Raw genomic sequence first — 26,033 nt, 5'->3', positions numbered from 1 at the left:
TATAGCACTCACTGCTTTCTGTACAATTTATTCTGTAAGGTAACATCATGATGAATCACAGATTGATTCTTCTGTGTAAAATACCATTACATTTTTATGTCCTAATAAAATAAAAAATTGCATTTATGAGTTTTCAAAATATATACTCTCCCTAAATTGCTGGATGAAATGAGCTGAATAGCTGACAGATCTGCTCTCTGTTGGCATAGTTGTTTTCGGTTGCATAACTGTTCCTGAGACAGACTATACAGTACCTGAGATCCCTAGCAGTGGAGTTACATCAGCACATCCAACTTGGCATTATGATGTTACCTTGTCCCTTATAATGAGTCACTGTCATTCTAAGAGCAAAACGTGCACTGTTGCCTTTGCTTCACTGCTAAAAAAAGGTACGTGCTTTACCTCAGGATAACTAACACTCATGAGCTTTAGTTTTACCCTGAGACAAGCTTGCTAAGGTCAGCCCTTGAAAGAGTTTTAAGGCTGTTTATGCACAATAAACTTAAAGTGCCTGATTTTACCTCAGGATAGCTGATGCATATTGGTTACCCTGAGGTAAAAGTGTACCTGTTTAGCAGTGAAGACAAGGTCTTGTTTGCCAAATATCTCACTCCACAGTGAAAGCTATAATAGGTTACATAGTAAGGGCAAGTAAATGACACTCAGTAGTAGAAATATAGTTAGAAGAGGCAGAAGCTACCGTATTATTAACAGAAGGCATATTGACTAAAGCAAAAGCAGCTTTATGGGAGGGGGATTATATCGGAGTTTCTCCTTAAATAAGAATGGCAGTGATTTCTAATCCCATCAAGCGCTAAGAGGCTGCCCTTGTGCACATCTTTGTGCAACAATATGACTAACTCGTAGGTGTGCAGTAGGGTGAGCATGATGCTATACCTTGGGGGCAGAGGCAGACTTTAAAGGGAAGTGTACTCAGCCGCAGCATTTATTACACCTTTCCAAAAAAGATGCAGTATGTGCTTTCCCAAGTACCAGAATCCAGGGACACATGCAGAAATGGTTTCCGGCCCACACCCCATCCCAGCTTCTGCCTAGCACTGAACACATCCAGTCTCCCTCCTATGGCAGGTTTAATGAGAAAGAGCAAGCCCTTTTCCCTGTAGCAGAGTCGGGAGAAGGTCACAGGCTACAGACCGAGAAAGTGATTGCATAGTACAGCAGAAGTTTTGGGGTCAGGTTCTGATCCATTGTGCACCATTTAAGGCAGGAGTCGTTCCACTGACAAGAATGACCTGCTGTAGAATCTGTTAGTGAAATCAGAATCAGGCAGACAGCCTGGCAAAAGTGTCCAGGAAGGCTGGGAACTAGATCCAGGAAGGGACTTAGGGTTGCAATGCTGAGCATCTCAGGACCTAAACTTTTAGGAACCTAGAAAATTATAGCAACAACCCTGCAATCCACAAAGCCTGAGTTATGTGCCTAAGCTCCCTGTACAATAAATGGGGAGAAAGAGGTGCCTTAGAATGTGATCCACAAAACCTAGCACTCTAGGATGGGAGCCACCTAAACTAGTCAATGGGAGATGCTGATGAGAGGGATGTGTGCTAAGCCCTGCCCCTCCCATGGAGATAAGGACTAAACTGGGGGTTGTAGGGAAGTGCCTATGCCTCCTGAGTGGTCCATGAATGGGAACCAGCTGCCTAGAGTCAGGTTTAGGCTTATGTAGGAATGAGCTAGGCACCCACCATGCTCCACGCAAAAATGGCCAGAGGAGGAAAAGGCGGAGCCCCTCATATAATTTTGGTTGTGATGTAGGAGACCCTGGTTCAGTTCCCACCCCCCCTACCAGAGGCGTAAAAGGGAAAGCCCTGTTGAAATCTTATCTCAGGAGAGTGCTGTAACCACTGAGCTATGGGATATTCTGATAATCTTCTGCTGAAGTATTTACCCACAGTGGAATAGTCATTAGCCTGAGGGCGGTGGGGGGAGGGAGAGACTCTAGTCCAGTGGTTTGGGCACCCAACTGGGAGGGGGAGACACTGGGAGCAGACCCTCTGCTCCAATCACACTTTCATTATTTATCCGGAGTGCAACAGCTTCCAATGGAGAGTTTGAGGGAGCCCCTTCCCCCCACCATCAGAATACCCCATAGCTCAGGTGAGTGTCCTAAGGTGGGTGGGTGGTGACAGCAACATTCGCTGTTGCTGCCTCTGCCAGGTTTTAAATGGGGTCTGCTCCAGTAGATGTGCTCAGAGGCCACCTGCCAGATCAGGTCCACATGCAACTTAGACTAATAGCTGTCTTCCCCCACTGTGAATTGTTCTGGAGCATAGTTAGGAAATCAGCATCAGGATACCTAGAGGGAGAGAGCTGTGCACATGCCCAGAGATAGAAACAGGTGCCAAATGAATTTAGCTGCCTACTCCCGCTGAACCCAGTTTTTGTGGATCGCAGTGGAGCCAAAACTGGGATGTAGGCACCTATGTAATTTTGTGGTTATGATGTAATACATTGCAACAAGACCTGCAATTGCTTCCAGAGTTTTGAATAGAAATTAAAAGAAAGTACTTTTAAAAAGAGATGAATGTGATCATTAACGCTTCTACTAAATGCAACTTGGTCCTTCTTGGTTCTTTCATTTGCTAGTGCTTTAATAAGGTGGTACTAGGTCATCTTATCTTTTAGCATTAAAATAGCTTTTAAATTAGTTGTTTGGAAGATACACAGGGGAGCGGGGAGGAGCAGCAGCTCTAAAATTAACACAGACCCTTTGAAGTGGAAATTGCCTAATAAAAAATTATCCATGATAACAGAGGATTTGAAGAAAGTGAGAATACATTAAGGAAGTGCTTTTTGAAATGCTGAAGTATATGGGCACCCTCTGAAATAGATTTTCATTACTACAGCATGTCAACACATCTTGTGTTCACTTAGCCTGCTTTCCTATGTTATTATGTGTGTGTTTGTTTTAAAATGGTTAATTACATGGTGAGAGAGATGGGGTTTGACTCACTGCTGTGGCGCCTCCTGTTGGCAATCAGCTTAGTTCACCAGTGCACCCTCATCTGGTGACCTCTTGCCGCCATCACATCTACTCCAGGAAGCATGTTGTTCCAAAGAACACAGCGTCCTCTTCAGGATACAACCCTCTGGCTGCACTACACTCATTTCTCCCCCCTTCTGGGGGGAATGGCAGTCCACTGTCTAGCCCAGAGCCACATGCGGCTCTTCAGAAGTTAATATGCGGCTCCTTGTATAGGCACCGATTCCGAGGCTGGAGCTACAGGTGCCAACTTTCCAGTATGCTGGGGGGTGCTCACTACTCAACCCCTGGCTCTGCACAGGCCCTGCCCCCACTCTCCCCTTCCCACACCCTCCCCTGAGCCTGCCATGTACTCGCTCTTTCCCCTTCCCCCCCCCCAGCCTCCTGCACACCATGAAACAGCTGACATACAGGGAGGGAGGGGGAGGCGCTGATTGGCGGGGCTACCTGTGGGTGGGAGGCACTGGGAGCAATGGGGAGCTGATGGGGGGCTGCTGACGTATTACTGTGGCTCCTTCTCAGGCTCAGGTTGGCCACCCCTGGTCTAGCCACTTCCTCGGTGGTGACTGAGGGGGGAACCGAGGCCCGCCCACTATTCTGGGTCCCAGCCCAGGGACCCTGTAGACAGCAGCCATGAACTGCATCCCCTCCAACCCCTCAGTCTACTTCCCTGGGCCACTTCCCCGCAGCCCCAGCACCTTCTCTGCCCTTGTCTCAGGGCCTCAGCATGCCAGTCATCAGCCAGGAGCTCACACTCGCTCTCCTGAGCCTGCCCAGCACTGCTCTGTCCAAGGTGCTAGCTGCTCTTCTGCCTGCAAGGCAGCCAGTCCTCCTCCTCCTCAAGCTCCAGGGAATGACCGACCTGCTCTGCCCTGTGGCTCTTCTTATACAGGCCTGCCCAGCCCTGATTGGCTGCTCCTCGGAGCCCTCTCCAATTGACTGTCTCCTGCACAGCCTCCCTAGGGTTCCATTAACCCTTTATGGGCTAGTGAGGGGCTGACGCCACATCACAGTGTGAATCAACAATCTTCATGAATCCCTTTTAGGATTAGTAAACTATCCTTTAGCTGACACAGCAGGTGTCCTATACAATCAACAAGAGGGGTCTCTTACTTCCAGTTGTATCTGATTAGAAATTATAAGCAGCAATAAATGTGACTGCCAAAGTGCCTACAACATTTCTCAAGGATCAGATTATTCTGGGATTTCAAGGTTTCAGATGCTTATGAATCAATCACTTACTGCACATTTCAGAGCAGGGAGGGGCATTTAATGGAAATTTTCCCCCTGTAAATAACTGCTTTCACTTCATGCCACTATCAGGCATTGTTTTTCAGATCACCGCAATGTTTTTCTTCTTTGTATAATAGGTTACAATGGGCTTCATTTCTATTCTGAACAAGTGTCTCCCAACCATAATTAACAAAAAGTGACAAGTTAGCAATAGGAATGTATTGGGCTTAGACAGTTAAATATGCCAAGCATGTTTGGGGTTTTCCCCCACATACTTCTCACCATTGCTCTTATTATAGTTGCACAAGTGCAGACTCCCTCATACAGACACACTGCACTGGTGCAAAATGGAGCTTGGGCTGGTGGGACTTACACCTCATTCCAGTATATTTTGCTCACACTGTAGAGATGCAATAAAAAGGGGGTTTCTTGCAGAGAAAAATGGTCCAGTGGTTAGAGCACTAACCTGGCACTCAGGAGATCAAGGTTCACTTCATTGCTCTGTCACAGATTTCCTGTGTGACCTTGGGCAAGTCACTTAGCCTCATGTTACAGATGGGAGACTGAGGCACAGAGAAGCTAACAGTACTTCCCTACCTCACCGGGGTCCTAATGCATTAAAAGATTGTGAAGAGTTCTATTACCATGGTAATGAGGGTTATAGCAGTACTTAGGATGGAGGAATAGCGACGTTAATAATTTCTGTGTATGGATCACATGAGTAAGAGTTGAGGCTTGAGAGTATGTGGGACAACCCCCACTTGCTAAAAATCTTTCCTGATTTCCATGAAAAACTAGAAGGGTGCTTCAAAACCCACAGACTGTTTGCCCAGTGCCAAGCATAAAGGGGCCTGACCTCTAGATGCTACTGTAATAAAAATAAGTCAGTGGAAAGACTTATTAGAGTTGGTCATAAAACAGAATGTCCATTTTATGGGTAATTCTGACATTTCCAAATTTGCTTTTGTTCCAAGTTTTAGAAGTTGAAATTATTGGAATGCCAGATTTAAAAACCAAAATGTTTAGTTTTGATAAGGTCAAAATATTTCAGTAATGTCAAAATAATATAAAAATAATATTTATATCCATTTAAATGAATATACTATAAAAGAAAAAAATTGAATTGATAAAGTTAAATGAAATGTCTTGACATTATCAAAATGGAACAAGAAAGTCAAAAGAATTCATTTAGACTTTTTCCTGTTGAAATGGACACATTGCCCTCTGTGCACAAGAAATACTCCGCAGACAGTTTCAATAACTGTGCAAGTTTGCTCATGCAGGCAGCCAGACTCTCTGCCCACCTGGATCCAGGCTCTTGGCCTTGCTTCAGCCCCTTCAGGCTACTGACAAGCCAACTCAACCAGTCTCCTGAGTGGGATGGGGGCCGGAGAGTACCCCTGTCCTGCAGTAATTGCCAGCTGTTAGCACAGCAATTGGGATCCATAGGCACCTTGGCACAAAAATTAGAGCAGCTCCGAAACCGAAACTCACACAGTCCCGGGTTTGGAGAGCTACAAGAAGTGACAAAGCCACATTCTTTCCATTCTTATCTGGTCTTGTATTAGACACAGCTCAGTTAGATCAGAGAATGTGGTCCCTGGTGTTTATTCACATATTTAGACTTTTACTTTTGTAGTGCCTAGGTCTATGTGCTTATTACAGCAAAACTCACCAGTATCCCCAGTCACAGGCACACTAAGACTTTCAAGCCACAATCCCACCTCTAAATCAAAAGTCTGTGTTAAAACATGTGGGTGGTATGTGGCGGGGGCGGGGGGTGATTTGCAGCATCCCTAGAAGACTAACAAATCCAAGTTCCTGCAGGCATATTGCTAAAGCAAATTCTAAAGTGAAAGGATAGCAGCTCCCTCCCTTAGAAATAGAGGGGGTCCCACTTGAGAAACATTGTCAGTTACAAGTAAAACAAATTGCCCAAGAGAAAGGCTGATTCACTAATAATCTGGCAAAATGCCTACCCTGCCATCATTTCACAATCTAGCTCTACAGTTACATAATTTCTTTAGGCAATATAAAATATAAGGCCAGACTCTTAACTGTTGTAACTCAGTGTAGATCCTGTGTGATCTTAGTGATTTACACCAGCTGTTGTTCTGGACCTGTATGTGGGGGAAATGACCACAAAAAAAAAAAAAAAAAAAAAAGAGTTGTGTGGTAAATACTCTAAACAACAAGAAGAAAGTAGAGTCTAAATGCTTTACACTCTGGAACACAAATGCTACTGGAATGCAGATAATACAAGTAATTCATAATAAAACTAAACATGGATCACTTTTGAAAACAATTTAAAAGACTGTGCGAGATATGTAATCTGATCTCAAAGCATTTTAAGAAAAATCTCAGATCTGACAAAAATTGTTTGCATCCTGCACCACTAAAGTTGTAACAATATAAAACCTCTGATCTTGAATCAGGGATTTTTGGCTTTATTTTGTTTTGTTCAGTCGAATTATATCTTTTGATTTTTAAAAAGACTTTAATTCAGAATTGGTTTTGACTAACACTGTCTTTTTTTACATCCAGACTTTTAGATCCCATCACATGACAAAATGGAAGACCATTTCATGACCTAGCATTAAAGTGCTCCTTTTTTACCAATTCCTTCCTAGTGAAAAAGCAACCTGCTTTTCAGATTGAAAAATAATGACACACCAGTGTAGCTCTGTAGCATATCAAAGGGGAATGTTCCCACATAACATCAGCACACTGTTGCTAAGTTAATGTAGAATCAAGTCTCTAATTACCACAGTCAGTCTTAAACAGTATCAAGCAGGAGCTGAAGAGGAAAGAGGGAGGCCATGTTAGAGGCTAAGGGACTACTGCAGCCCGCCTCCAAGAGAACATCTCACATTAATAACTAGGACTGTGCAGAGGATGTAAATTTTGTTTTGTGAAGGATATCAAGATTTCAAAAATTTGACGTCATTCAAAATTGGAACTCACCCCAAAAATGTAAAAATTCTCCACAAAGTAAAATTCTGAAAAAACTACTTTTTTTTTATTTCCACTTTTAAAAATTTGTATTACAACATAATAAAATAAACTAAAAATTGGAAACAAAAAAATTTCAGCATGAAAATCATTTTAAAAACATCAAAACAGGACACGTTGAGAGTGTCAGAACTTTCCCCCCAGTTTTCTTCTGAAACAAAATTCCAAAGACATCGACTCCATTTCACAAAGCATTTGGATATTGAGAGAGCTACATATTCTAACGGAATGTGTTTCCGTCAAAGTTTCTCCAACCAGCTCCATGAATAATGCTTTCCTGTATGACCAATAGTTCTATTGTACTTTAGATTTTCAAAGCACTGAAGAGTCATGAACTAATGAATCCTTACCGCCCTATAAAGAACATAAGGAACGCACATGGGAATTTGCCATTTTATAATTTAATTTTAAAAGACAAAGGCTGAGTTGTGGCTTTGTCATAAGCCTAGAATAATGGGCTGCACCATACTATGCAGACCAATGACTTGAATGTAACTCATGAAGTCACCATCTGGTCACTGGTTCCCTTCTTGTTACAGGTAGGAGGCAGTCTACAGCAGCCTTCTATGTTGGCTGGAGCATGGGATGGGGGGCAAAGCCAAGGCTCCACTTATTCTTCTCCCCTGATCATCTGGGATGAAATATAGTAGCCTTGAAGAGCTGTTCTCCCCTGTCCCCATATTGCCATCAGCAATATAAACTCCCGTTCATGCACGAGTGGCCAGAGCCATGGTTATGCCCAAAGTATATTCAGTTACACTGCATAGAGAGTCATTCTTTAAAGTTAAAAATAGAGTGCATGGATTCATTTTGAGTAGACATGTGTACCACGCTCCTTGATCACCGATCCAAAGCTTGAAAATGGGCTATAGATATAAATATTTTTTTCTATACTGCAGAATAATTGTTGGTTCTGTATTTACATGTTCTCTCAACTGCTGCTTGTGTGTTTCCCTTTGAAATATTTTCCCCCAGAATAACAGAGATGTGCCCAAGCTGTACAAGTTGGATCCAGATCCAGATTTTAAACACCACAGGGTTTGTGGATGTCAAGATCCAAGATTTTGGTTTGCTACAGGGATGGAGGAGGTCAGTTACAAATTTTGTATCTAGATCTGGGTTCAAGTGTATTGGTGTTTGGATTTGGGGACTTGGTTCTCAACTTAATAAAAGTATCTTTTAGTAGAGATGTTAAAAATGTGTCATTGGTTCAAAGGATAAAGCAGATCTGAAGAAACCATTGACTTCAACAGGCTTTTGATTCTGGCCCCAGAGCTTGAGCACGGGAATAGAGAAGTAAACTCTCTTCAGCCTCTCTCTCTTCTGTGGTCTTAACTCTCTCCTCCATATTTTCAATGTATTATTTCCAGGCCTTCTTACTTCACCTTTGGGTCACCTGTCTCCCTCTGTATAAATTGGTAATACTGGAAACAGTAAGGCCAACTTTAACAAGAGAAACCCTAGTTAGAAAAGGACAACTCATTAATGAAATTCACAACAAAGGTTGTCCTATAACGTGCACAGTGGAATGATTCAGGGATGTACCCAAGGTGGATTCCCTGCTGCTTCAACTGAACTTTGATTTCCTTTTTTACTGCATTTTGACAGGTTCTTCCTACTCTTTCACAGCATTTTTGTTGTAGTTCCTTTGTTAATTGGGGGGGGGAGGGGTTAAAGTACACACATTATCTTTAAGGTATTCCATTCACCAGATTGTAATGCAAGAGAGCAGCTGAGCTGGTCAGAAAATGTGGGGAAAAGTCAGCGAATTTCAGAAATGTTCATTTCTGGTTTTTCGTCAAAATTTCGATTCAACCCTTACCCCTCATGGATAGTGAGCAAGGAGACTTGAGGTCCACTACTGTTGAGAATTAACTCTTCCCTATGGGAATGCAACATGAGTGGCATTCAGGGTGGACAAGTCTTTTCTCACTTTGGAAGCAGAGGAAAAGTCAAAAGAAGTGATTCCCAGACTTATCCTTACAGCCAAATGTCCAGTGATCAGAATAAGCAAATGCAAACACATTGAGTGAAATCCTGTTCTCACTGAAGCCAATGGACATTTTGCAATTGACTTCAGTGGGACCTGGATTTAATCCATTGGCTTTTAATCAATTTATGTTTGATCCATATAGACAAGCTATCACACGTAGCAGAGATTAATAAAAATTAAATTCCACTATACACAAATATTTCAAATAGAAAATATTACACCTTATATTTTAGTTCCTTATTGTAGTCTTACCAAAAAAAAAGTTTCTATTGTTTTCTTTGCTCTTATGGAGTAATTTTCTTTTACTCTACTCTGGAAATCTCTTTCAAATATTCATTTCAATATGTAAAGAAATAATATAATCTTTTCCTCCTTTACTGCTCATCCTTGTCAATGACAGTCCCCCCCCCCTTACCATCTACTGTAATGTGTCCATTTATTAATATTATTGTAATGATAAGAAAACCAATTAACAATTCTATGACAAAAGGATGAAAGGACTTTGGATGTGATATTGTTCATAATAGCAATTCCCCTTTAATTAAATAGATTTCATTTGTACAGCTAAATTACTCTACACGGACAGAGCCCCATTGAAGGCAGCGTGGGTCTATGTGGATGCAGAACCCTCTGTGCAGATAACTTGCACTATTGGGGCCCTAATTTGAGAATTATATTCCACATTCCTTTACTCCCCAGATCTACTCCACTTTCCGCCACTCGCCTCTTGGATTTTGGAGCCATGTCCTTCTCCTTATCTCCTTATCTCAAAGGCCCCTCTTGACTCTGAGACTTTTCTGTATTTAAATAGATTTCTTTTTTTAAGGCTGCTCTCCCAAACCTCTTTTCTTCCCTTCAACTGCATCACCCTTCTCCTCTGACCTCACTTCCTTCACTGCTTCTCTTTTCACTCGTAACCCTAGCCACTCATCACACTTCTGTCAAGCTCAGTTAGGACTCAGTCCTGCAAGATACTGAGCACTCTGATCCAATCCAGCAAGTCCCTTGAATACATGCTTAATTTTAAGCACATGAATAATCCCACTGAAGTCAGCGTTCTTAAAGTTAATCATGTGTTTCAATGCCTTGCTGGATCAGACCATAGTACTCAATATCTTGGAGGTTCAAGCCCTTCTTGCTCTGATCCCACAAGCACAGTTTTGTTACTGGATTCTAGATTTATTTGAATGAGTTCTTCTATCCCTAATTAACGTAATAAGAAGCTGGATCTTGCCTTTAAAACATATTAAGCAACCTATTTAGGTCATTACAGATCAGTAACTAAAAACAACTCATATAATGGACTCTTGGAGTGGTTAATTATTAGGGTGGATGCCATCACAGACTTTTTGCCAAGCATCCTCAAACGTGCAGCATGCTAATGAAACCAAGCAGAGTTACTGTTATGTTATGACTTTCAAATAATACACTCCAATGTTCCACCCCATCATGGAGTGTTTGGATAACAGCTTTTCACAAATCAACATCCATCGATTAATCATTTTTCTCTGTCTCTCATTTCCATACAGTTTAATGACTGAGCAATTTTTTTCTTTCTACCAACATCAAAAATATAATCAAAGTCTTCATTAAGCCATGCTATTGTGTAAGAGATTAATTTTCCCTGCCTCCAATATATTTTTTGGTTCAGTGAAAAAATAGATTAGCTGATGCATATTTTAGGCAGTTTGATTTAAGATTAAATTACAGCAGTAATAATTATTTAAGATATGCCAAAATGTTCAGAACAAATTAGACAGTTACCTGTGGATGTGGCAAAACAGGCAGTCTTATCCCTCCTGTAAGTGATTTCAATAAGAGAAATGATGTGTCTTTTATGTCTCTATAACTAAACTGGTGGAATCTCTAAAAGAAATACATTCCTTGATAAATGGCCACTGTGAAGAAGTCAGGATTTTCCAATAGTTTCCACCCAGTGGTATTTGCACGAGCAATTCCTTGCTATTTGCAAATGCTGATTTTTTTAAATGAGACCATTGCAGTGTAGTCATCAGGGCTGCTATTTTAATTGATGTCTGATTATAAATGCAGAGGCATCATAGCTCACCCTGAGGGGAAAAAAGCACAAAGGATGAAACTTTTCAATAGGACCATTTAAAAAAAAAGGGGCGGGGGTAAGTATGAACTTAAATTTGAAATCAAAGGGGTTACCATGCAGATACAGGTTCTCCTTGTCATTTTATACTAAATAGAGGAAATATTAACATAATCAAAACTAGCTTTCACGTGCACTAGTGCTTGTGGGCTGTCCCCACACACTCTAAAGACAGCATCATAGACCCTAAGCAGTAGTCCAGATCATCTGAAGCTCCACTAGCAACTCTCCACAGCATAGGGGTAGATGCAACAAGAGCAAAGACTACTGTCGCTGTGATGAAGCAATAGCAGCCATGGAATCGCTGTTCTATGGCTGTGGAGGATTTCCCACTCCCCTGAAACTATCCCTGGAGAACTCTAGTCCACAGCCTAATTATTAGCGTTCTGTAACAGAGTGAGAGTTGGGGACTGGACTAGAGGACCTCTCAAGGTCCCTTCAAGTCCTACGATTCTATAGGCAACCATGGAGTGAGAGCCAGCTTCAAGAAGCAGCAGCTGTCTATTGTTCTTTGTCAGGTTATTCACACTGTTAATACTGGAAAAGATGAAAGTGCAGTTGCATGAGCAAAGACTCTGAACCTGCCAGACTCCTTACAACTAGAAAAGGAAAATCTGGAACTGCAGCACTACCACAATTTCAAACTATTACAAAAGGTCGTGTTTTGCCAACACACTTCCGATAGTGAGTGGTGTAGTGGGCCTGTCACTGACATTGATCTGAATATTTTTGCTCTTTCAGGGATGGCACAGTAGTATTTCAGTTGCTATGAGAAAATTGACAACAGGATCTCTACCAAAGGGTACAAACTGATTATGAGTCATGTTCTGAATTTCAATCTGCAGTGATGTTTCCGATGACATAAGAGACCCAAGGGAAAGAGAGATTGAGGTCACTAGGCAGGCACAACTTTTATTTATTTATTTTGCTACTGCACAGTCTGAGTGTATTGGTTTTTAAGCGAAATCTAGGGTCCAATCAGATGAAGGCTTTTATAATTTTCAACAATTTGTTCATCTATGTCACCATGAGAATACTGAACAATGAACAATTACCTGCTATTATACAGTACTAAATGTGAAACACAGGCCAGACTCTACTGTAATCAAGATATCATAGTTTCTTCTTATGCTGCTTTTGAAATGAACATTAAGTAAATGAAATCACTTTCAAATCTGACTTTTAGGGGCAATTTGCACACTCTCCAAAGACTAGGGATTCCACCAGGGAGGAAAGCTTTATACTTCACTTGGGGCTCTCTCAGATCCTCACCAATCAGAGTTGCTGGGGAATGAGCTCAATCAAGGTATCCCCCAGGTATCCTGGCTCAATCCTCCTCCAGCCAGCTCTACCGACTTTCTGAATTGCACCAGGTGGCTCTTGATCGGGAATGGAGAGCATCCGAGGCCATCCTGACATTCTGCCCAAGCAGGTATTATGCCACTGGGGGTCCCTAGCCCATGTTTTGCTGGTGGAAGTTAAGACCTTAAGGAGACCTGTTTTTATTGAATGTTAAGTTTATTCAATTTGTTAACTATAGTGACTAGATATAACAGAAGTTTTAACATTTTATTGTTTGCTTAAAATGTTTGAAATATGCCACTTCAACAGAAAGTTTATGCAGGGTTTATGAAATGCACTTCAGTGTGCTGTATGCCCCCATGTTACATATACAGTGTCATGAAGGGGACTGAAAGATATATGCTAAGTATTTTGGTATCTCTCCAAGTATAAAACTGTCTTACCTCAGATTAATGCATACACTACTCTCCACTCATGTGCATGTTGCTGTGACAGTCCTGAAGCTGTGATAAGAAAGTATGTGTACTGCATTTTCACAGTGGATTCGCAAGCAATATTGTGGTAATTATTGAAGTTATTAATAAGGCTCTGGTTTCATCACGGAGGTTGCAAAAGTCACGGAATCAGTGACTTCCTACAACCTCCATGACGTCTGCAGCAGATGGTGTGGCTGACCCTTGGGGACAGCCACACCAGGCCACTTCTGGAGCAGCTCTATAGCCAGCCGCTCGGGGGTGCCCGCAACCAGCTGAACCAGATGCTGCTCTGGCAGCCCCAGGCAGCAGCCGATGCAGCTGGCCCCGGGGACCGCCTGAGCAGCAGTCCCGGGGGAGGAGGGAACAGCCATAGCTCAGGAGTTCCCAGCAGCGATCCTAGGGCAGCCAGAACAGTGGCTGGCCCCGGGGCTCACCCCCAGTAATCCCGGGACAGCCGGAGCCACCGCTGGCTGCCTGAGGCTTTCCTCCCCCAGCCCCAGCAGCAGCCAAAGCAGCTGCTGGCCCCCTGGGGTTTCCCCCCACCACCACAGCTGGAGCAGCAGCGGGGCCTCCCAGGCTTCCCCCCCACAGCTAGTGCCATGAGCTGCCTTCCCCCACAGCACCCCCCTCACAGCACCTCCCCCTAAGAGTCAATCAGGGGTATTTATGGTATAAGTCACGGGCCATGATTTATGTATTTTTTGCCCGCGACCTGTTCATGACTTTTACTAAAAATACCTGTGATTAAATCTTATTCTTAGTTATTAATACAACAGGTGGTCAATAAATGAAATATAAGCTAGGTGCAATGTGCCCTACTCAGATTTGCATCATTATGGTTTCATTAATCAGAGCCCTAATGTTATCAAAACCTGTCCCATTTATCCTGAAACACACTAATTAAGAAGTATTTGCTGGTGAAAGATTCTTTCTGCCGCAAATGAAACAGAGTGGATAGATATTATGAAGAAAGCTCTCAATAGATCTCAATGTGACAAAGGAAAGTAATCCAAGGATTAGTCTTAGAAAATCGGTTTTGCTTATCCCACATTAAGAATTGATAGGTGCAGTTAGTTCTTTTGATGAAATTACAGCATTACCAAAACAATTTCTCAGAAGTCCTATCCCGTGTATTTGTTTTATTGGAAAGTTACTACGACTGCATTTTATTTTAAACCTCAAGCAACAAATTAATTCCAGCCAAGCTTCTGAACAAAGTATGTAAAATTAAAACTGATATGTACCAGTCATTTTCTGGTGACCTTCTGTCACCTTCATTCAGCAAGCTTTACCAATATGAAACTGATATGCCATAGTAGTTGATCTTGAAAAATTGATTCATTTTAGTATCAATTTTTTAAATTTCTTCAGGAAGTCTCTTCCGTTCAAAATGAGGAATGTTCTCAAAGTGAAAAATTAAGTCTGCATTAATACACCAGAAGAGCTAAAAGAAGCCAAGTCATTTGTATAAACAAGTACACGCATATTTTAGACTGCATGCTCTTTGGGGCAGGAACTGTCTGTCTCTGTGCCTAACATTTATTGGGTGCTACCTCAAAGGAAAGAACATCGAACCACTGTCTTCTCTCCTGGCTTCAATGAACAAAAGAGTTTCAGCACTGGCTAGTATTCTGTCCATTTGGTTGAGCCTGATCAATAGGCAAAAGAGGGTCTCTCTAAGTAGACTGGATACCCCGGCATTATGTGAATCGCATATCGCTAGTATTATTGGGAATATGTTGTGAAATAAGCTGAAGTGTTCTTTGTGCTTCTTGTTACAAGTAAACACAATTCAATGAAGTCATAAGGGAACTTATGATGCTGGTTTGAGGCTGGTCTCTGGCTATCACAGGTCATGCTGGCAAGGTGTAGGAGTGCCACAGAAGTAATACTCTCACCTTCTGGAGAAGATGAGAGAATGCCAGATTGTACATGGGTAGCCTCCCTTTAGTGGTCCACTTTGCCTGACATTACTGAGGTGGAAGAAACCTCTTCATCATGAAGTTAATTTCTTCAAGAACATGAGGCTTAGTGGAGGGAAATTCAGCATGAGTAAAAAATTAGTGGAGCAGGTGCAGCATAAGTAAAAGCTTCTTTACTAAGACTGGCCATTCATTATTACCCTACCTCAAATAGAAGCAAAGCCTCCTTACTAGTTAGGCAATTTGTTAGCTGAGTCAAGATGCTAATGACTGAGTCCCCTCACACAAAATTGTGTTTGGTTGAAGATATGGACACAGCTGTTATGTCTCCTTTTTTGCCCTTTGTTTCTACAATATGATAGTTAGCATTTTATTTAATAAGTCTAGCTGGTACTCTTAGCATACTGGGCACACAGTTTTGGAGTTCTGAATTCAAAGAAGGATTTGGGAGCTGTTACAGAAAAGTCATTGACACCATCAGCCTTACACAGCTGATTTTTTAAAAAATAAGGTAAGTATTTTACACTAGCACAGGGACAAACTAGAAAACAAGTTGGTGATGTTACTGCACTCTATAAAGGCATTTTTCATCCCCCAAAAGGATCGTTTTATGCAACACTGGTCAATGCATCACAGGAATGATATTATTGTTTTGGAGAGGGTGCAATAAAAGGAATGGAAAGAGGATATCAGGACTGAAGAATAAGTCAGTCCTACCTGAGCCACAGTGCCAAGAGTGAAAGTCTTAGAGCTGCCAGGTGCCACCCTTAGTGAAGTTTCAGTTTTCTTCCCTCCCTCCTTCCTTTTCAGTCTGTTTTACCTTCCCCTCCAGTTTGTTTCCCTTTTCCTCCATTTCAGTCTGTCTTATTCCTCCCACTTCTGTCTCCAAACACAGGACTCTCCTTTGCAATGTCTGAAATTCTATTCAGGGAATGTGCCACTGGAAATGGCATCATGTGCTGTTATGAGGACACAGATGTACCATCTCTTAACAAAGAAAAGTTAAAGGAATTAGTCTTGTGCACCTTGGAAAAGAAGAATTTGATGTGACCTAATAGAGAACTGGAAAATGAATAAGGGACTAAGTCAATAATGTGTTGGTAAAATGAGTACAGTGATGGGGGAAGGGTGTCAAAATCTATGGGACAAAGTGAAAATTAGGAAACTAGAAATAAGCAAGAGATGTAGGAGGTCACTCAAAGGGCAATATATATAGTGAATCATTTACCAGAAAGGTTTCAGAGTAACAGCCGTGTTAGTCTGTATTCGCAAAAAGAAAAGGAGTACTTGTGGCACCTTAGAGACTAACCAATTTATTTGAGCATAAGCTTTCGTGAGCTACAGCTCACTTCATCGGATGCTTATGCTCAAATAAATTGGTTAGTCTCTAAGGTGCCACAAGTACTTCTTTTCTATTTACCAGAAAGGTAACTGAAATAAAGAAAGACAATGGGTTCAAACTTAGAGATGGGAGTTCTACCATTGAATTCAGAATGGCCCATATTTCATCCTTAGGGCCTGAAATTGCTCTCGTGGTACAGCAATGTCAATCAAGAGAAACTATTGAATCAATGCAGGTCCAGCAGTGCAGAACCAGCATGAGAGTGGGATCAGACTTATGTTCTAGTTCGGCTTACATCAACAGTAAAAAAGGTCTAGTGGTCCCAGTGGTAGTACTCAGTGGGTATTTAGCCATGCAAAAGGACCAACTTTGGGTGTGTGTACGCACACACATAATTTAGAACATTTGGAAGGCTTCAAAGAGGTAATGCCCAGGACTAGAATTGCAGGAGGTACATGGGCAGAACTGGACTGAGAACTGAAAGGCACTCTGGGGAATTCAGAACCCGCCCAACAGGCTGTCGCTGCGATGAGCAGTGTAATTCACCCAAAATTCAAAAAATAATAATGCAGAGCAAAATAATTGTATTTTAAGTTGAGATCATATGGTTCAGCCTTCCATATCTCTAACACATTAACCGTCACCACAGACTCAGCCATGTGCTGGTACGTTTCTGACTCAGGTAAATGCAACACAGTATGATTTCTGTATAAGAGTTCCCAGAAGTTATATTATTTATCTGATAATATGTTTACTACATCGGATGGTTACACAAAATAACAGGCTGTAGAGAGAGAGAGAGATATACACACACTGTTACTCTTCGTCACAACCCCAGAAGGGGGGACCAAAGCCTGAGCCCACCTGAGCCCCAGCACCTCAGATGGAAGGGCCAAAGCTCAAGCCCCACCACCCTGTGCAGGCGGTGGGGCAAAGCTGAAGCTAAGGACTTCAATTCCAGGCAGGGAGCCTGTAACCCGAGCCCTGCTGCCCAAGGCTGAAGCTGAAGCCTGAGCCCCGTAGCCCAGGACTGAAGCCCTTGAGTTTGGCTTTGGCCCCGAGCAGTGGGGCCCAGGCTTCAGCTTTGGGCCTGGTCCCCAGCAAGTCTAACACCAACCCTGCCGACCCCATTAGAACAGGGTCATCACCCACTTTGGGGTCCCAACCCAGAGTTTGAGAACCGCTGCTCTTCGTAATTGCAACATAAAGCCATCTCCATTAAAAAGGATAATGAGAAGAAAAAATAATTTTAACAAATAAATGATATTCTTATTCCTCATTTCTCTGGATAGGAAAGTTGTACTGAATATTGCTCACTTGCGATAATTGCCAAATTTCTTCATTTTGAGACAAGCTGTACTTCCTATGGTAAACAGTGATTTGTGCTATTAATGCAATGCTGCTGGCTTTCTATAAACAATAGAATTGGTAATTATCACCATGTCTATGAGTCAAATAAAATTCAGAATTCAATAGGGCAAGGCTGTCGGTCTAAGCCACTGCCTGTGTGAGGAGCAAAGAGCTAAGGAGGGTCTGCATCCAGGAGTGCCACAGGAATGTGCACAGCAGCTTTATAAAAGGTGGAGTCAGTATCCCCCAGGCTTGACCAATTCTGCCTCCTTCAGAAAATATAGCAACTCTGTCTCTGCCGGACTCTTCCATCCTTATGGGCCAGGAGCACAAGGATCAGGATTGTTCCAAGCCAACTCAAGGAGGGGAACTAGGTCTATAACCAGGTAGGAACAAGAACAATTACACCTATTCATTTCATGGGAGCACCTGAAAGACCCAACTGGGATCAGGTTCTCATTGTGCTAGGTGTTGAGTATACTGAGAGAGAGTCCCTGGCCCGAAAGCTTATAGTCTAACTAGATGAGACAGCCAGAGGATAGGAGAAAAGAAGCTTACAGGTGGGGAGCATAGACTGTAAATCCTGGCCCCACTGAAGTCAATGGAAAACTCCAGATTTTAAAACCTGGATCCCGCACCATTCAAGTCAATGGTATTTTTCCACTGACTTCAAGTGTGGTGCCCAAGGTCACATAGCAAGTCTGTGGCATAGCTGGGAATTTCACCCAGTTGTCTCGATCCTCAGTCCAGTTCCCTATCCACAAGACCTTCCTTCCTGTCTTATAATCTCTTGTATAATGCATAGCAATGCCATTTATTCATTTAAACTCAAAAAACTAATACTGTGTCCTGGTTCTCTGTTTGAGGAATGAGGCCTGTAGTTTCAAGCATCCTCATAGAAAATACATCCTACAGTACATCCTACATGAAAAACCTTTTGAAAAGAACAATGAGACTTTTATAGCAATTCTAACTGAAAAGCGGGGGGGGGGGGGGGGGGGGGGGGGGGGGGGGGGATGATGTTCCATAACGGCTGTAAGATCTAAATTAGATAATTTCCATTTTAGAAAAAGACAGCAGATATAGTATCCAGGGCTGTCAGCACCTTGCAATAACCACAGGAATAAATAATAACTACTTAGCTCTCATATGGTGCTTTCCTTCCATAGTTCTTACTTTCCTCTGTAAAGTGCTTTGAGAATAATTGAATGAGGAAGACTGACGCTCAGCACAGAGAAGTTAAGTGACTTGCCCAAGGTCACACATCAAAGCTGTGGCAAAGCTAGGAATAGTATCCTGATTCCCAATCCATTCCCTATTCACTGGACCTTGTTGCCTCCCAAATGTACAACTCCCATTGTACCCAGTGGGAGCAGAAGCAGGTCCACCTGTGTGTGTCAGTCAGGTTCTATTCATACATGTTTATACAACACTCAAGGTGCAGAAAGAAGAAAACTGCTAACCAGGGTCCCAATACTGCAATAGATTATGTTCATGTGCAGCCCCAACAACTTCCATGGGGCCAGCTACAGGCATGGCAGTATGCCCATGAGCAATCGATTGTAGGATCAGGGCTTAAGAGTCCAATCCATTGACATTAATGAGATTTCAACTCTAGATTAAAAGGTATGCTATTTCCTTTAGTTCTATAGTGAGATGTTCATTTGGGTAGAATGTAAGGACATGTTCCCCTGCGGAATTATAGAATATGGTATGCATGGACTTGACTGGCAACCTTAGGCCTCAGTCAATTTCTGCCATTCTTCCCAATTATGAATGCAAAGATGCAAATAGGGGAATCAGTTTTCATTGATGCAAGTTGGTTCACATTTGCCCCAAGCTGTATACTTCATTTTTTTATTAAGATAACTATTTGATGATGACACAAATGATTTAGGGTTTTTTGTTTGTTTCTGGGGGACGTGGCAGCAACACAGAATCAACCATAGAATATCAGAGTTGGAAGGGTCCTCTGGAGGTCATCTAGTCCAACCCCCTGCCCAGAGCAGGATCAATCCCCAACTAAATCATCCCAGCCAGGGCTTTGTCAAGCCTGACCTTAAAAACTTCTAAGGAAGGGGATTCCACCACCTCCCTAGGTAACGCATTCCAGTGTTTCACCACCCTCCTAGTGAAAAAGTTTTTCCTAATATCCAACCTAAATCTCCCCCACTGCAACTTGAGACCATTACTCCTTGTCCTGTCATCTGCTATCACTGAGAATAGCCTAGATCCATCCTCTTTGGATCCACCTTTCAGGTAGTTAAAAGCAGTTATCAAATCCCCCCCCCCATTCTTTTCTTCCGTAGACTAAACAATCCCAGTTCCCTCAGCCTCTCCTCATAAGTCATGTGTTCCAGACCCCTAATCATTTTTGTTGCCCTTCGCTGGACTCTCTCCAATTTTTCCACATCCTTCTTGTAGTGTGGGGCCCAAAACTGGACACAATACTCCAGACGAGGCCTCACCAATGTCAAATAGAGGGGAACGATCACGTCCCTCGATCTGCTGTCTAGTAGCAAAAGAGGAGGTAGAGAAGCAGGGCCACGAGAAAGAGCTGACATGGTATTCATTTCAGTATTTCGGTCTCATGAATTTATAGCTGTGTTTCAGCATTTTTAGGTTACTGACTAAATAATATCATGTCCTGTAGCCGCATTAGTGTAGTGTTTTACAAAAAACATGAAAAGTATGTAAGATTGGGCAGAATCACATACATTTTCTATTCATGAGTTATTAAATATTTTAATCAGCTTCTCACAGGGGTATCACATGGTACTAATACCAAAGAATCATCTGTAGAGCAATAAAATTACATAAGATTTACCTGCACAGTTGTTGATGATATTATGATTATAGAAATAATATGGTTACACTGATTGAACAGATTGTAGGATACCAGTGAGAAATAAAAACAATTACATATGTCTACACATAAGATTATATGTACATAAACAGACTATCAGGGGAGTGATCTTTGATGAATGAAACTGATGCATTTCTAGCAGGCTAATAAATACAAATATAATGTGAAAGCTTTTGATCCTGTTTGAATCCTCAGGTAATAGGCTGCCTTTGATTTGAAATTGAAATGTATGAGGGGTCATAGGAAAGTGACAATCTAGAATGCAAGCCCAGAGCTGGTTTCATGTAAAGTTTATACTGTGACTACAAGATAAAGCTAAGTGCAAAGCCCAAAATCAAAGAAGAGAATATTTCTGGAGTATATGTTAATGAGCTGGAAAGATCCAAGATCAACAGTGATAAAAGTCTTTTATAAGCAGCTGATCTGCACTATAAAATGTAATGAAATGCATGCCTGTCCTGCATTTTGTAAATAAGCCAAGATAATGAATAGTCTTTTTTTATTGTATTATGTATTTTGAATTTAGAGTAATAAAAAAATATTTATCTCCTAGCTGTTTTCCACAGAGGAAACAACCGTGTTTTATTTTCTACAAAGCAGTTACTAATATAGGTAACTTTTCAGTCTTCATCAATAAAACAAAAAATAAGAGCCTTCTAAGATTGCTGTCTTTTCTGATTTGAACTGCATATTAATTACACAGACGAATGTTAGATTAAAGGATAATATTTTCTGTCTGCATGGTTGTATTTTCTCATAGTCAAAGACCTAACCTGCATAGCATAACTTCAACATACTCTTCAGGAGATAATAAAAACTGCCTTTTAAAGCTTCATGTCTTCGAATCATTTACTTGTGATGGCAATAATCTCCTATATCTAAGTATCCCAGGTGGAAAGTTACAATATAAATGCATTGTATTAATTATTTGGAACTTAAACTAATAACTTTCTGACACAAAGTGTTCTGTTGATCCCATAAGGCTCAATACTGCCAGCCTTATTTATGTTGAACAGTGCCCCACTAGGCAAGCAGTCCCACTGATTTCAGTGAGACTTCTTGCAAGCTAAGGTATTACCCGGTGTGAGAAAGGGTGGCAGAATCAGGCCCATAATAATTACTATTGCAAAGTAAGCTTACCAACACACTTATGAAATAAAGACTTGGAAAAAGAAAGGGACCCATTCCTTGTACAAGATATAGAGATTCACATTGTCATAGGAAGCAAATGCAAATTGAATGAATTTCAAATAGTTGTTGGTCAGAGAAGTTTTAAGAAAACAACTGCACTCGAGTCAGCCTAGAGAGAGTAATACAATGAAAATGATGTAGGCTCAGTTCTCTCCTGTTAAAAGTGCCTTGTTCAATGACTTTGCAGCTGGTAAAAAAAGCCTGATTGGCAATGGTTATATTTTCATACTCAGATAAAGATACTTTGAGCTTACCTGTTCTCTCTCTTTATCCTGATTCAACGGTATACTCTGCTGACAGCTTTGTTTTTCAGCTTGGGCTCAGCCCAAAGGTTGCTATCCCCATATTCTGGTGGCTAATTGCAGACTGCAATCTCATCTGCCATACACAGCCTTCTTATTTGTCAATTCAAAAGCTTCCTTATAGGAATGAGTAGGAGAGGGGCAAAAAACTGCAGGTTCACTTCAGTCATTCGTGATCTCCAACTGAGACTTTATGCTCTGCTTTCAAGTTGTAGGCTTTTCTTTTTTCTGTGGCAGGGTGGGGGGCAGAGGCGCGGCTGAAGAGCAACAAGCTACACCACTGCAGGTGAGAAAGAAAATGACCCTTCGCAAACAAGGCTTATTAGAAGTTCAAAAAGAAGTGTTAATAAAGCCTTCAAAGATATAAAGAAACCTCTTTCAAAGTCAGTCACCTTCTAGTGCTCAGAGGGGGAAAAAAAGGGAACTTCTGTACTTACAAAAGAGATACATCTGACAGGAAGGCGGATTACTGAAGAGGAGGGGACAGGCTATAGAAATGTTTGCGTGACTGACAGCCGACTGCCATTTTTCCTTTTGTCGTGCAGTCTTCCTCCTGCATGGTGCATGCAGACAGACACGTTACTACAAAATAGCACTCAGCCAGTTTCAGTCATCACACCCTCAAAAGATGAGCTCTGTTTGGCTTACAACCCAGCTCCACCAAATGTGCATGACTAGTACAGTTTTGCTATGCAGCCAGCTGTCATATTTGAGGATTACTATGTCATCATCTATTTGATAGGACAGGGAATGACAACCTGAGTTTTCATAGGATTTCAATGTCCATAAAAGACTAGTTTATTTAAATACTTTCATGCTTTGCTCCCTCATCTGGGGCACAATCCTGCATCTCTGTCCCTTTCATTGACTGATGAACTACTAGAATATGATAATAAAGAGATGCAAGGTGAAACTATTTGCCAAGGGCCAGATTCTGCCATCCTTATTCACCCTGAGAAGTACCTCACTCTGTAAGTGTTCCCATTGAGTTCAGTGGGCCTGCTAAACAATCAGTGGGACTTCCTGCAGAGTAAGAGAGGTAGAATCTGGTTCTAAAGGTTTATTTAGTGCTGGAGGAAAATGTCAGCTTGAGACTGGACACTGTTTATCCACAGAACAGATACAGCAAAGCAGAAGCAGTGTTATCTTTCACTCACCAGCTATCTACATACCTCAAGCCTGACTTGGGTGGATGACATCTTCAGAAGAAAGGACAGTTCTGTCTCAACATGCATTCAGTCTGTGACCTCCCTGCTGAGACTAAAAAGCGAGTGCTAAATTAGGGCCTGATTCAAAGCCCACAAAAATATGCAAATCTCTCCCCTGACGTCAGGGTGCTTTGGATCATGCCATTTGTGCCAATTCTGACAGTGTTTGTGATGTGGACACCTAATAGGAAATGGACTGAGACAGTCTAGTTTTTTCAGATAGGCCAATGAACAGGCTTCTGATGGTAACAACTTTCAGCAGGCAACATTTGAAGTGGTCTGGATTTCAAATGGTCGCCCAGGTTCTTTTTTAATAATTATAGCATTTCATTTCTCAAACTCTAAGCCATAAATTCATTTTTTCCTGGTTATGTTATGACTCAACTCAGCTTTCTCTGTTTTTAATTGTAGAACGAATTGGTTTTGATTTAAATTATGCAAAGACTGTACCCATGTGAGTTGAATCATTTTTGTTATGAGCTTATTCTTGTATATTTTTATGTGCCTTTCCTTTTTCTTAATTGCTTTCCATTACAATTCTTTGAAAGAGTATTGAACATTTATAACAATCAATTTTATGTCTGTACACATCCAGTTGGTATAATGGCGTACTGCTCTTTTTGAATTAATGAATGGTCTGGCTTGTGATTTTGAGGGGGACATTGTAGGCGAGCAGTGAAAATGTAGAGTAGAGATAACAAGAGACTTGAGAAATGTTAATTTGAGGGGTTTTATGATGGCATGAACAGAGTTAGATATTGTAATGCAAATATAAGTATAAGCATTGTAAATACAAAAATCGTCACAAAGAGGACAATAAAAAGACACAAACATTGACAGAGAACAGCTCAGTAATTTAGAAAAGAAAAATATAATAAGGAGGAGCGGATTTGTGATTTAGAAACAGATGAGAGTATAATCTGTATAAGTAATAAACCATACCCATGTACAGATGGATTAATATGAGCTCTAATGAACCACAGTTACATGCAAGGCTGATGCAAACTGGGACTAAGAAATTCCCTTTGAATTATGGCAGCAAATAATACACTAGTTTTATTTTCCATAGCATGCTGCCTCTCTGATGCATTGGATTTTAAGAAGATTTGAGGCTGACTTGACTCAAAAAAACCAAGGCTAATTTCTGAAACCCTATTTTGTCTCTGTTCATTCACAGTGGGCTTCACATAAATGAGTAAGTGGTGTACCAATAGGTCAGTGCAGTATAAAAGCTGACAGCAAGAAACAATTAAAATAAAGCTGGATCCATAGAGAAATAGCCAAAGGAAAGAGGGAGAAAGCTGATGAAAAAGGGAAAAGAAAATAGTTAAAGATGAATTGGCATGAATAAAATCTAACTGGGGGAAAAGGAATATGTAATATGCTATACTAGATGTTCCATTGCTGTCTGTATATGGAGATCTTCAGCGTTTGAGACTAGCATAGCCTCTAGTGGCTGGTACCTGTCACTTGATTGATATGATAGGTACCTGAACTATTTATGCACTGTTATGCACCTGCCCTTCCATAAAATATGATGCCTTTATTTTATATTCTGTAAAATGCATTTACCCCTAAGACTGAGAAATACGCTTTCTCCACCCCCACACACCGCGTGGTTAAGAGGGAAGTATATAGTGAATAAGCTATGTTGCTCCTTCAGTAAGGAGACAAAGTATGCTCTGTACTTGGAGAGCAAAAGCACTCTAACAAGTCAGTCACAAATAGTTCTTAAATTATCATAGCCATTACAGACCGATTAGGTCATAATCCAGCCTAACTGCTGCCAATACACAATTTTCTCCCATCTGTGCCTTTTCTAGCATCTAGACCAGACTAAGTGGTACAGGTGACGAGGCTTCCACTACTTCCCTTAGGAAATTGCTACAAAGCTCAAAAGTCACAGGATGCAAAGCTAAATACATTTATTTGTCTTAAGACTTCCCCAGTAGCTCTTCACACATGTAGTCATACCCTTTTAAACTCCCACATGGCACTTCTGAAAAATATCTACTCTTCATTCAGATATTACTCAAGGAGTAGGAAAGAGATCCCGCAAGCTAGATTTAGTTTACTAAGAATAGACTTAGGGCCACTGCTGCTATTGTACTTTATTCTAAAATGCTTCCAGTTACCCATACAGGGTTAGCATGATGAGGGGCCTTCAGAAATCTCTGGATATGGATGAGATGATGATGGAAAGAGGAACGGTTTAAGCGCATTAGACACTAAGGACTTTTTTGGAAATGAGAGAGGCTGTGTGAAATGGGGTTCTACCTTAACCAAAGTAGAACAAGATTGCTGGTACGGAAAGTCATCCAGGTTTAGGGGGATTATTTAAAGTAGGAATTGAGGAAAAGCCAAAAGCTGCCAAAGAGCATTCTTATCAGATATAAGATTATTAACAATTAGGGCTGTAAATTAATTGCAGTTAACTCACACAATTAACTCAAAAAAATAAATCGCAAATAGAATACCAATTGAAATGTATTAAATATTTTGGATGTTCTTCTACATTTTCAAATATATTGATCTCTATTACAACACAGAATACAAAGTGTACAGTGCTCACTTTATATTATTTTTTATTATAAATATTTGCATTGTCAAAATGATAAACAAAAGAGATAGTATTTTTCAATTCACCTCATACAAGTACTGTAGTGCAATCTCTTTATCATGAAAGTGTAACTTACAAATGTAGAATTATTATTTT

At 41.2% G+C, this 26,033-nt stretch overlaps 1 protein-coding gene across 2 annotated transcripts in view; it reads right to left on the bottom strand.

The window, feature by feature from the left end:
- Positions 1 to 23,371, bottom strand: part of KCNN2 (potassium calcium-activated channel subfamily N member 2) — a 177,445-nt gene extending 154,074 nt beyond the window's left edge. For both annotated transcript variants that reach the window (XM_043547272.1, XM_027817824.3), the window contains exons 1-3: positions 23,282 to 23,371; positions 22,547 to 22,662; positions 22,062 to 22,389 (exon numbers count right to left, since the gene is read on the bottom strand). The gene's annotated coding sequence lies outside the window, so the exon portion shown is untranslated. The remainder of the gene's footprint in view (positions 1 to 22,061; positions 22,390 to 22,546; positions 22,663 to 23,281) is intronic.
- Between the last annotated feature and the right edge of the window lie 2,662 nt (positions 23,372 to 26,033).

The sequence above is a fragment of the Chelonia mydas genome, chromosome 5 (assembly GCF_015237465.2).
Source record: "Chelonia mydas isolate rCheMyd1 chromosome 5, rCheMyd1.pri.v2, whole genome shotgun sequence".
Classification (NCBI taxonomy): Eukaryota; Metazoa; Chordata; order Testudines; family Cheloniidae; genus Chelonia; species Chelonia mydas.
Note: the sequence above shows the minus strand (reverse complement) of the source record. Positions and strands in the feature narration are given on the sequence as shown.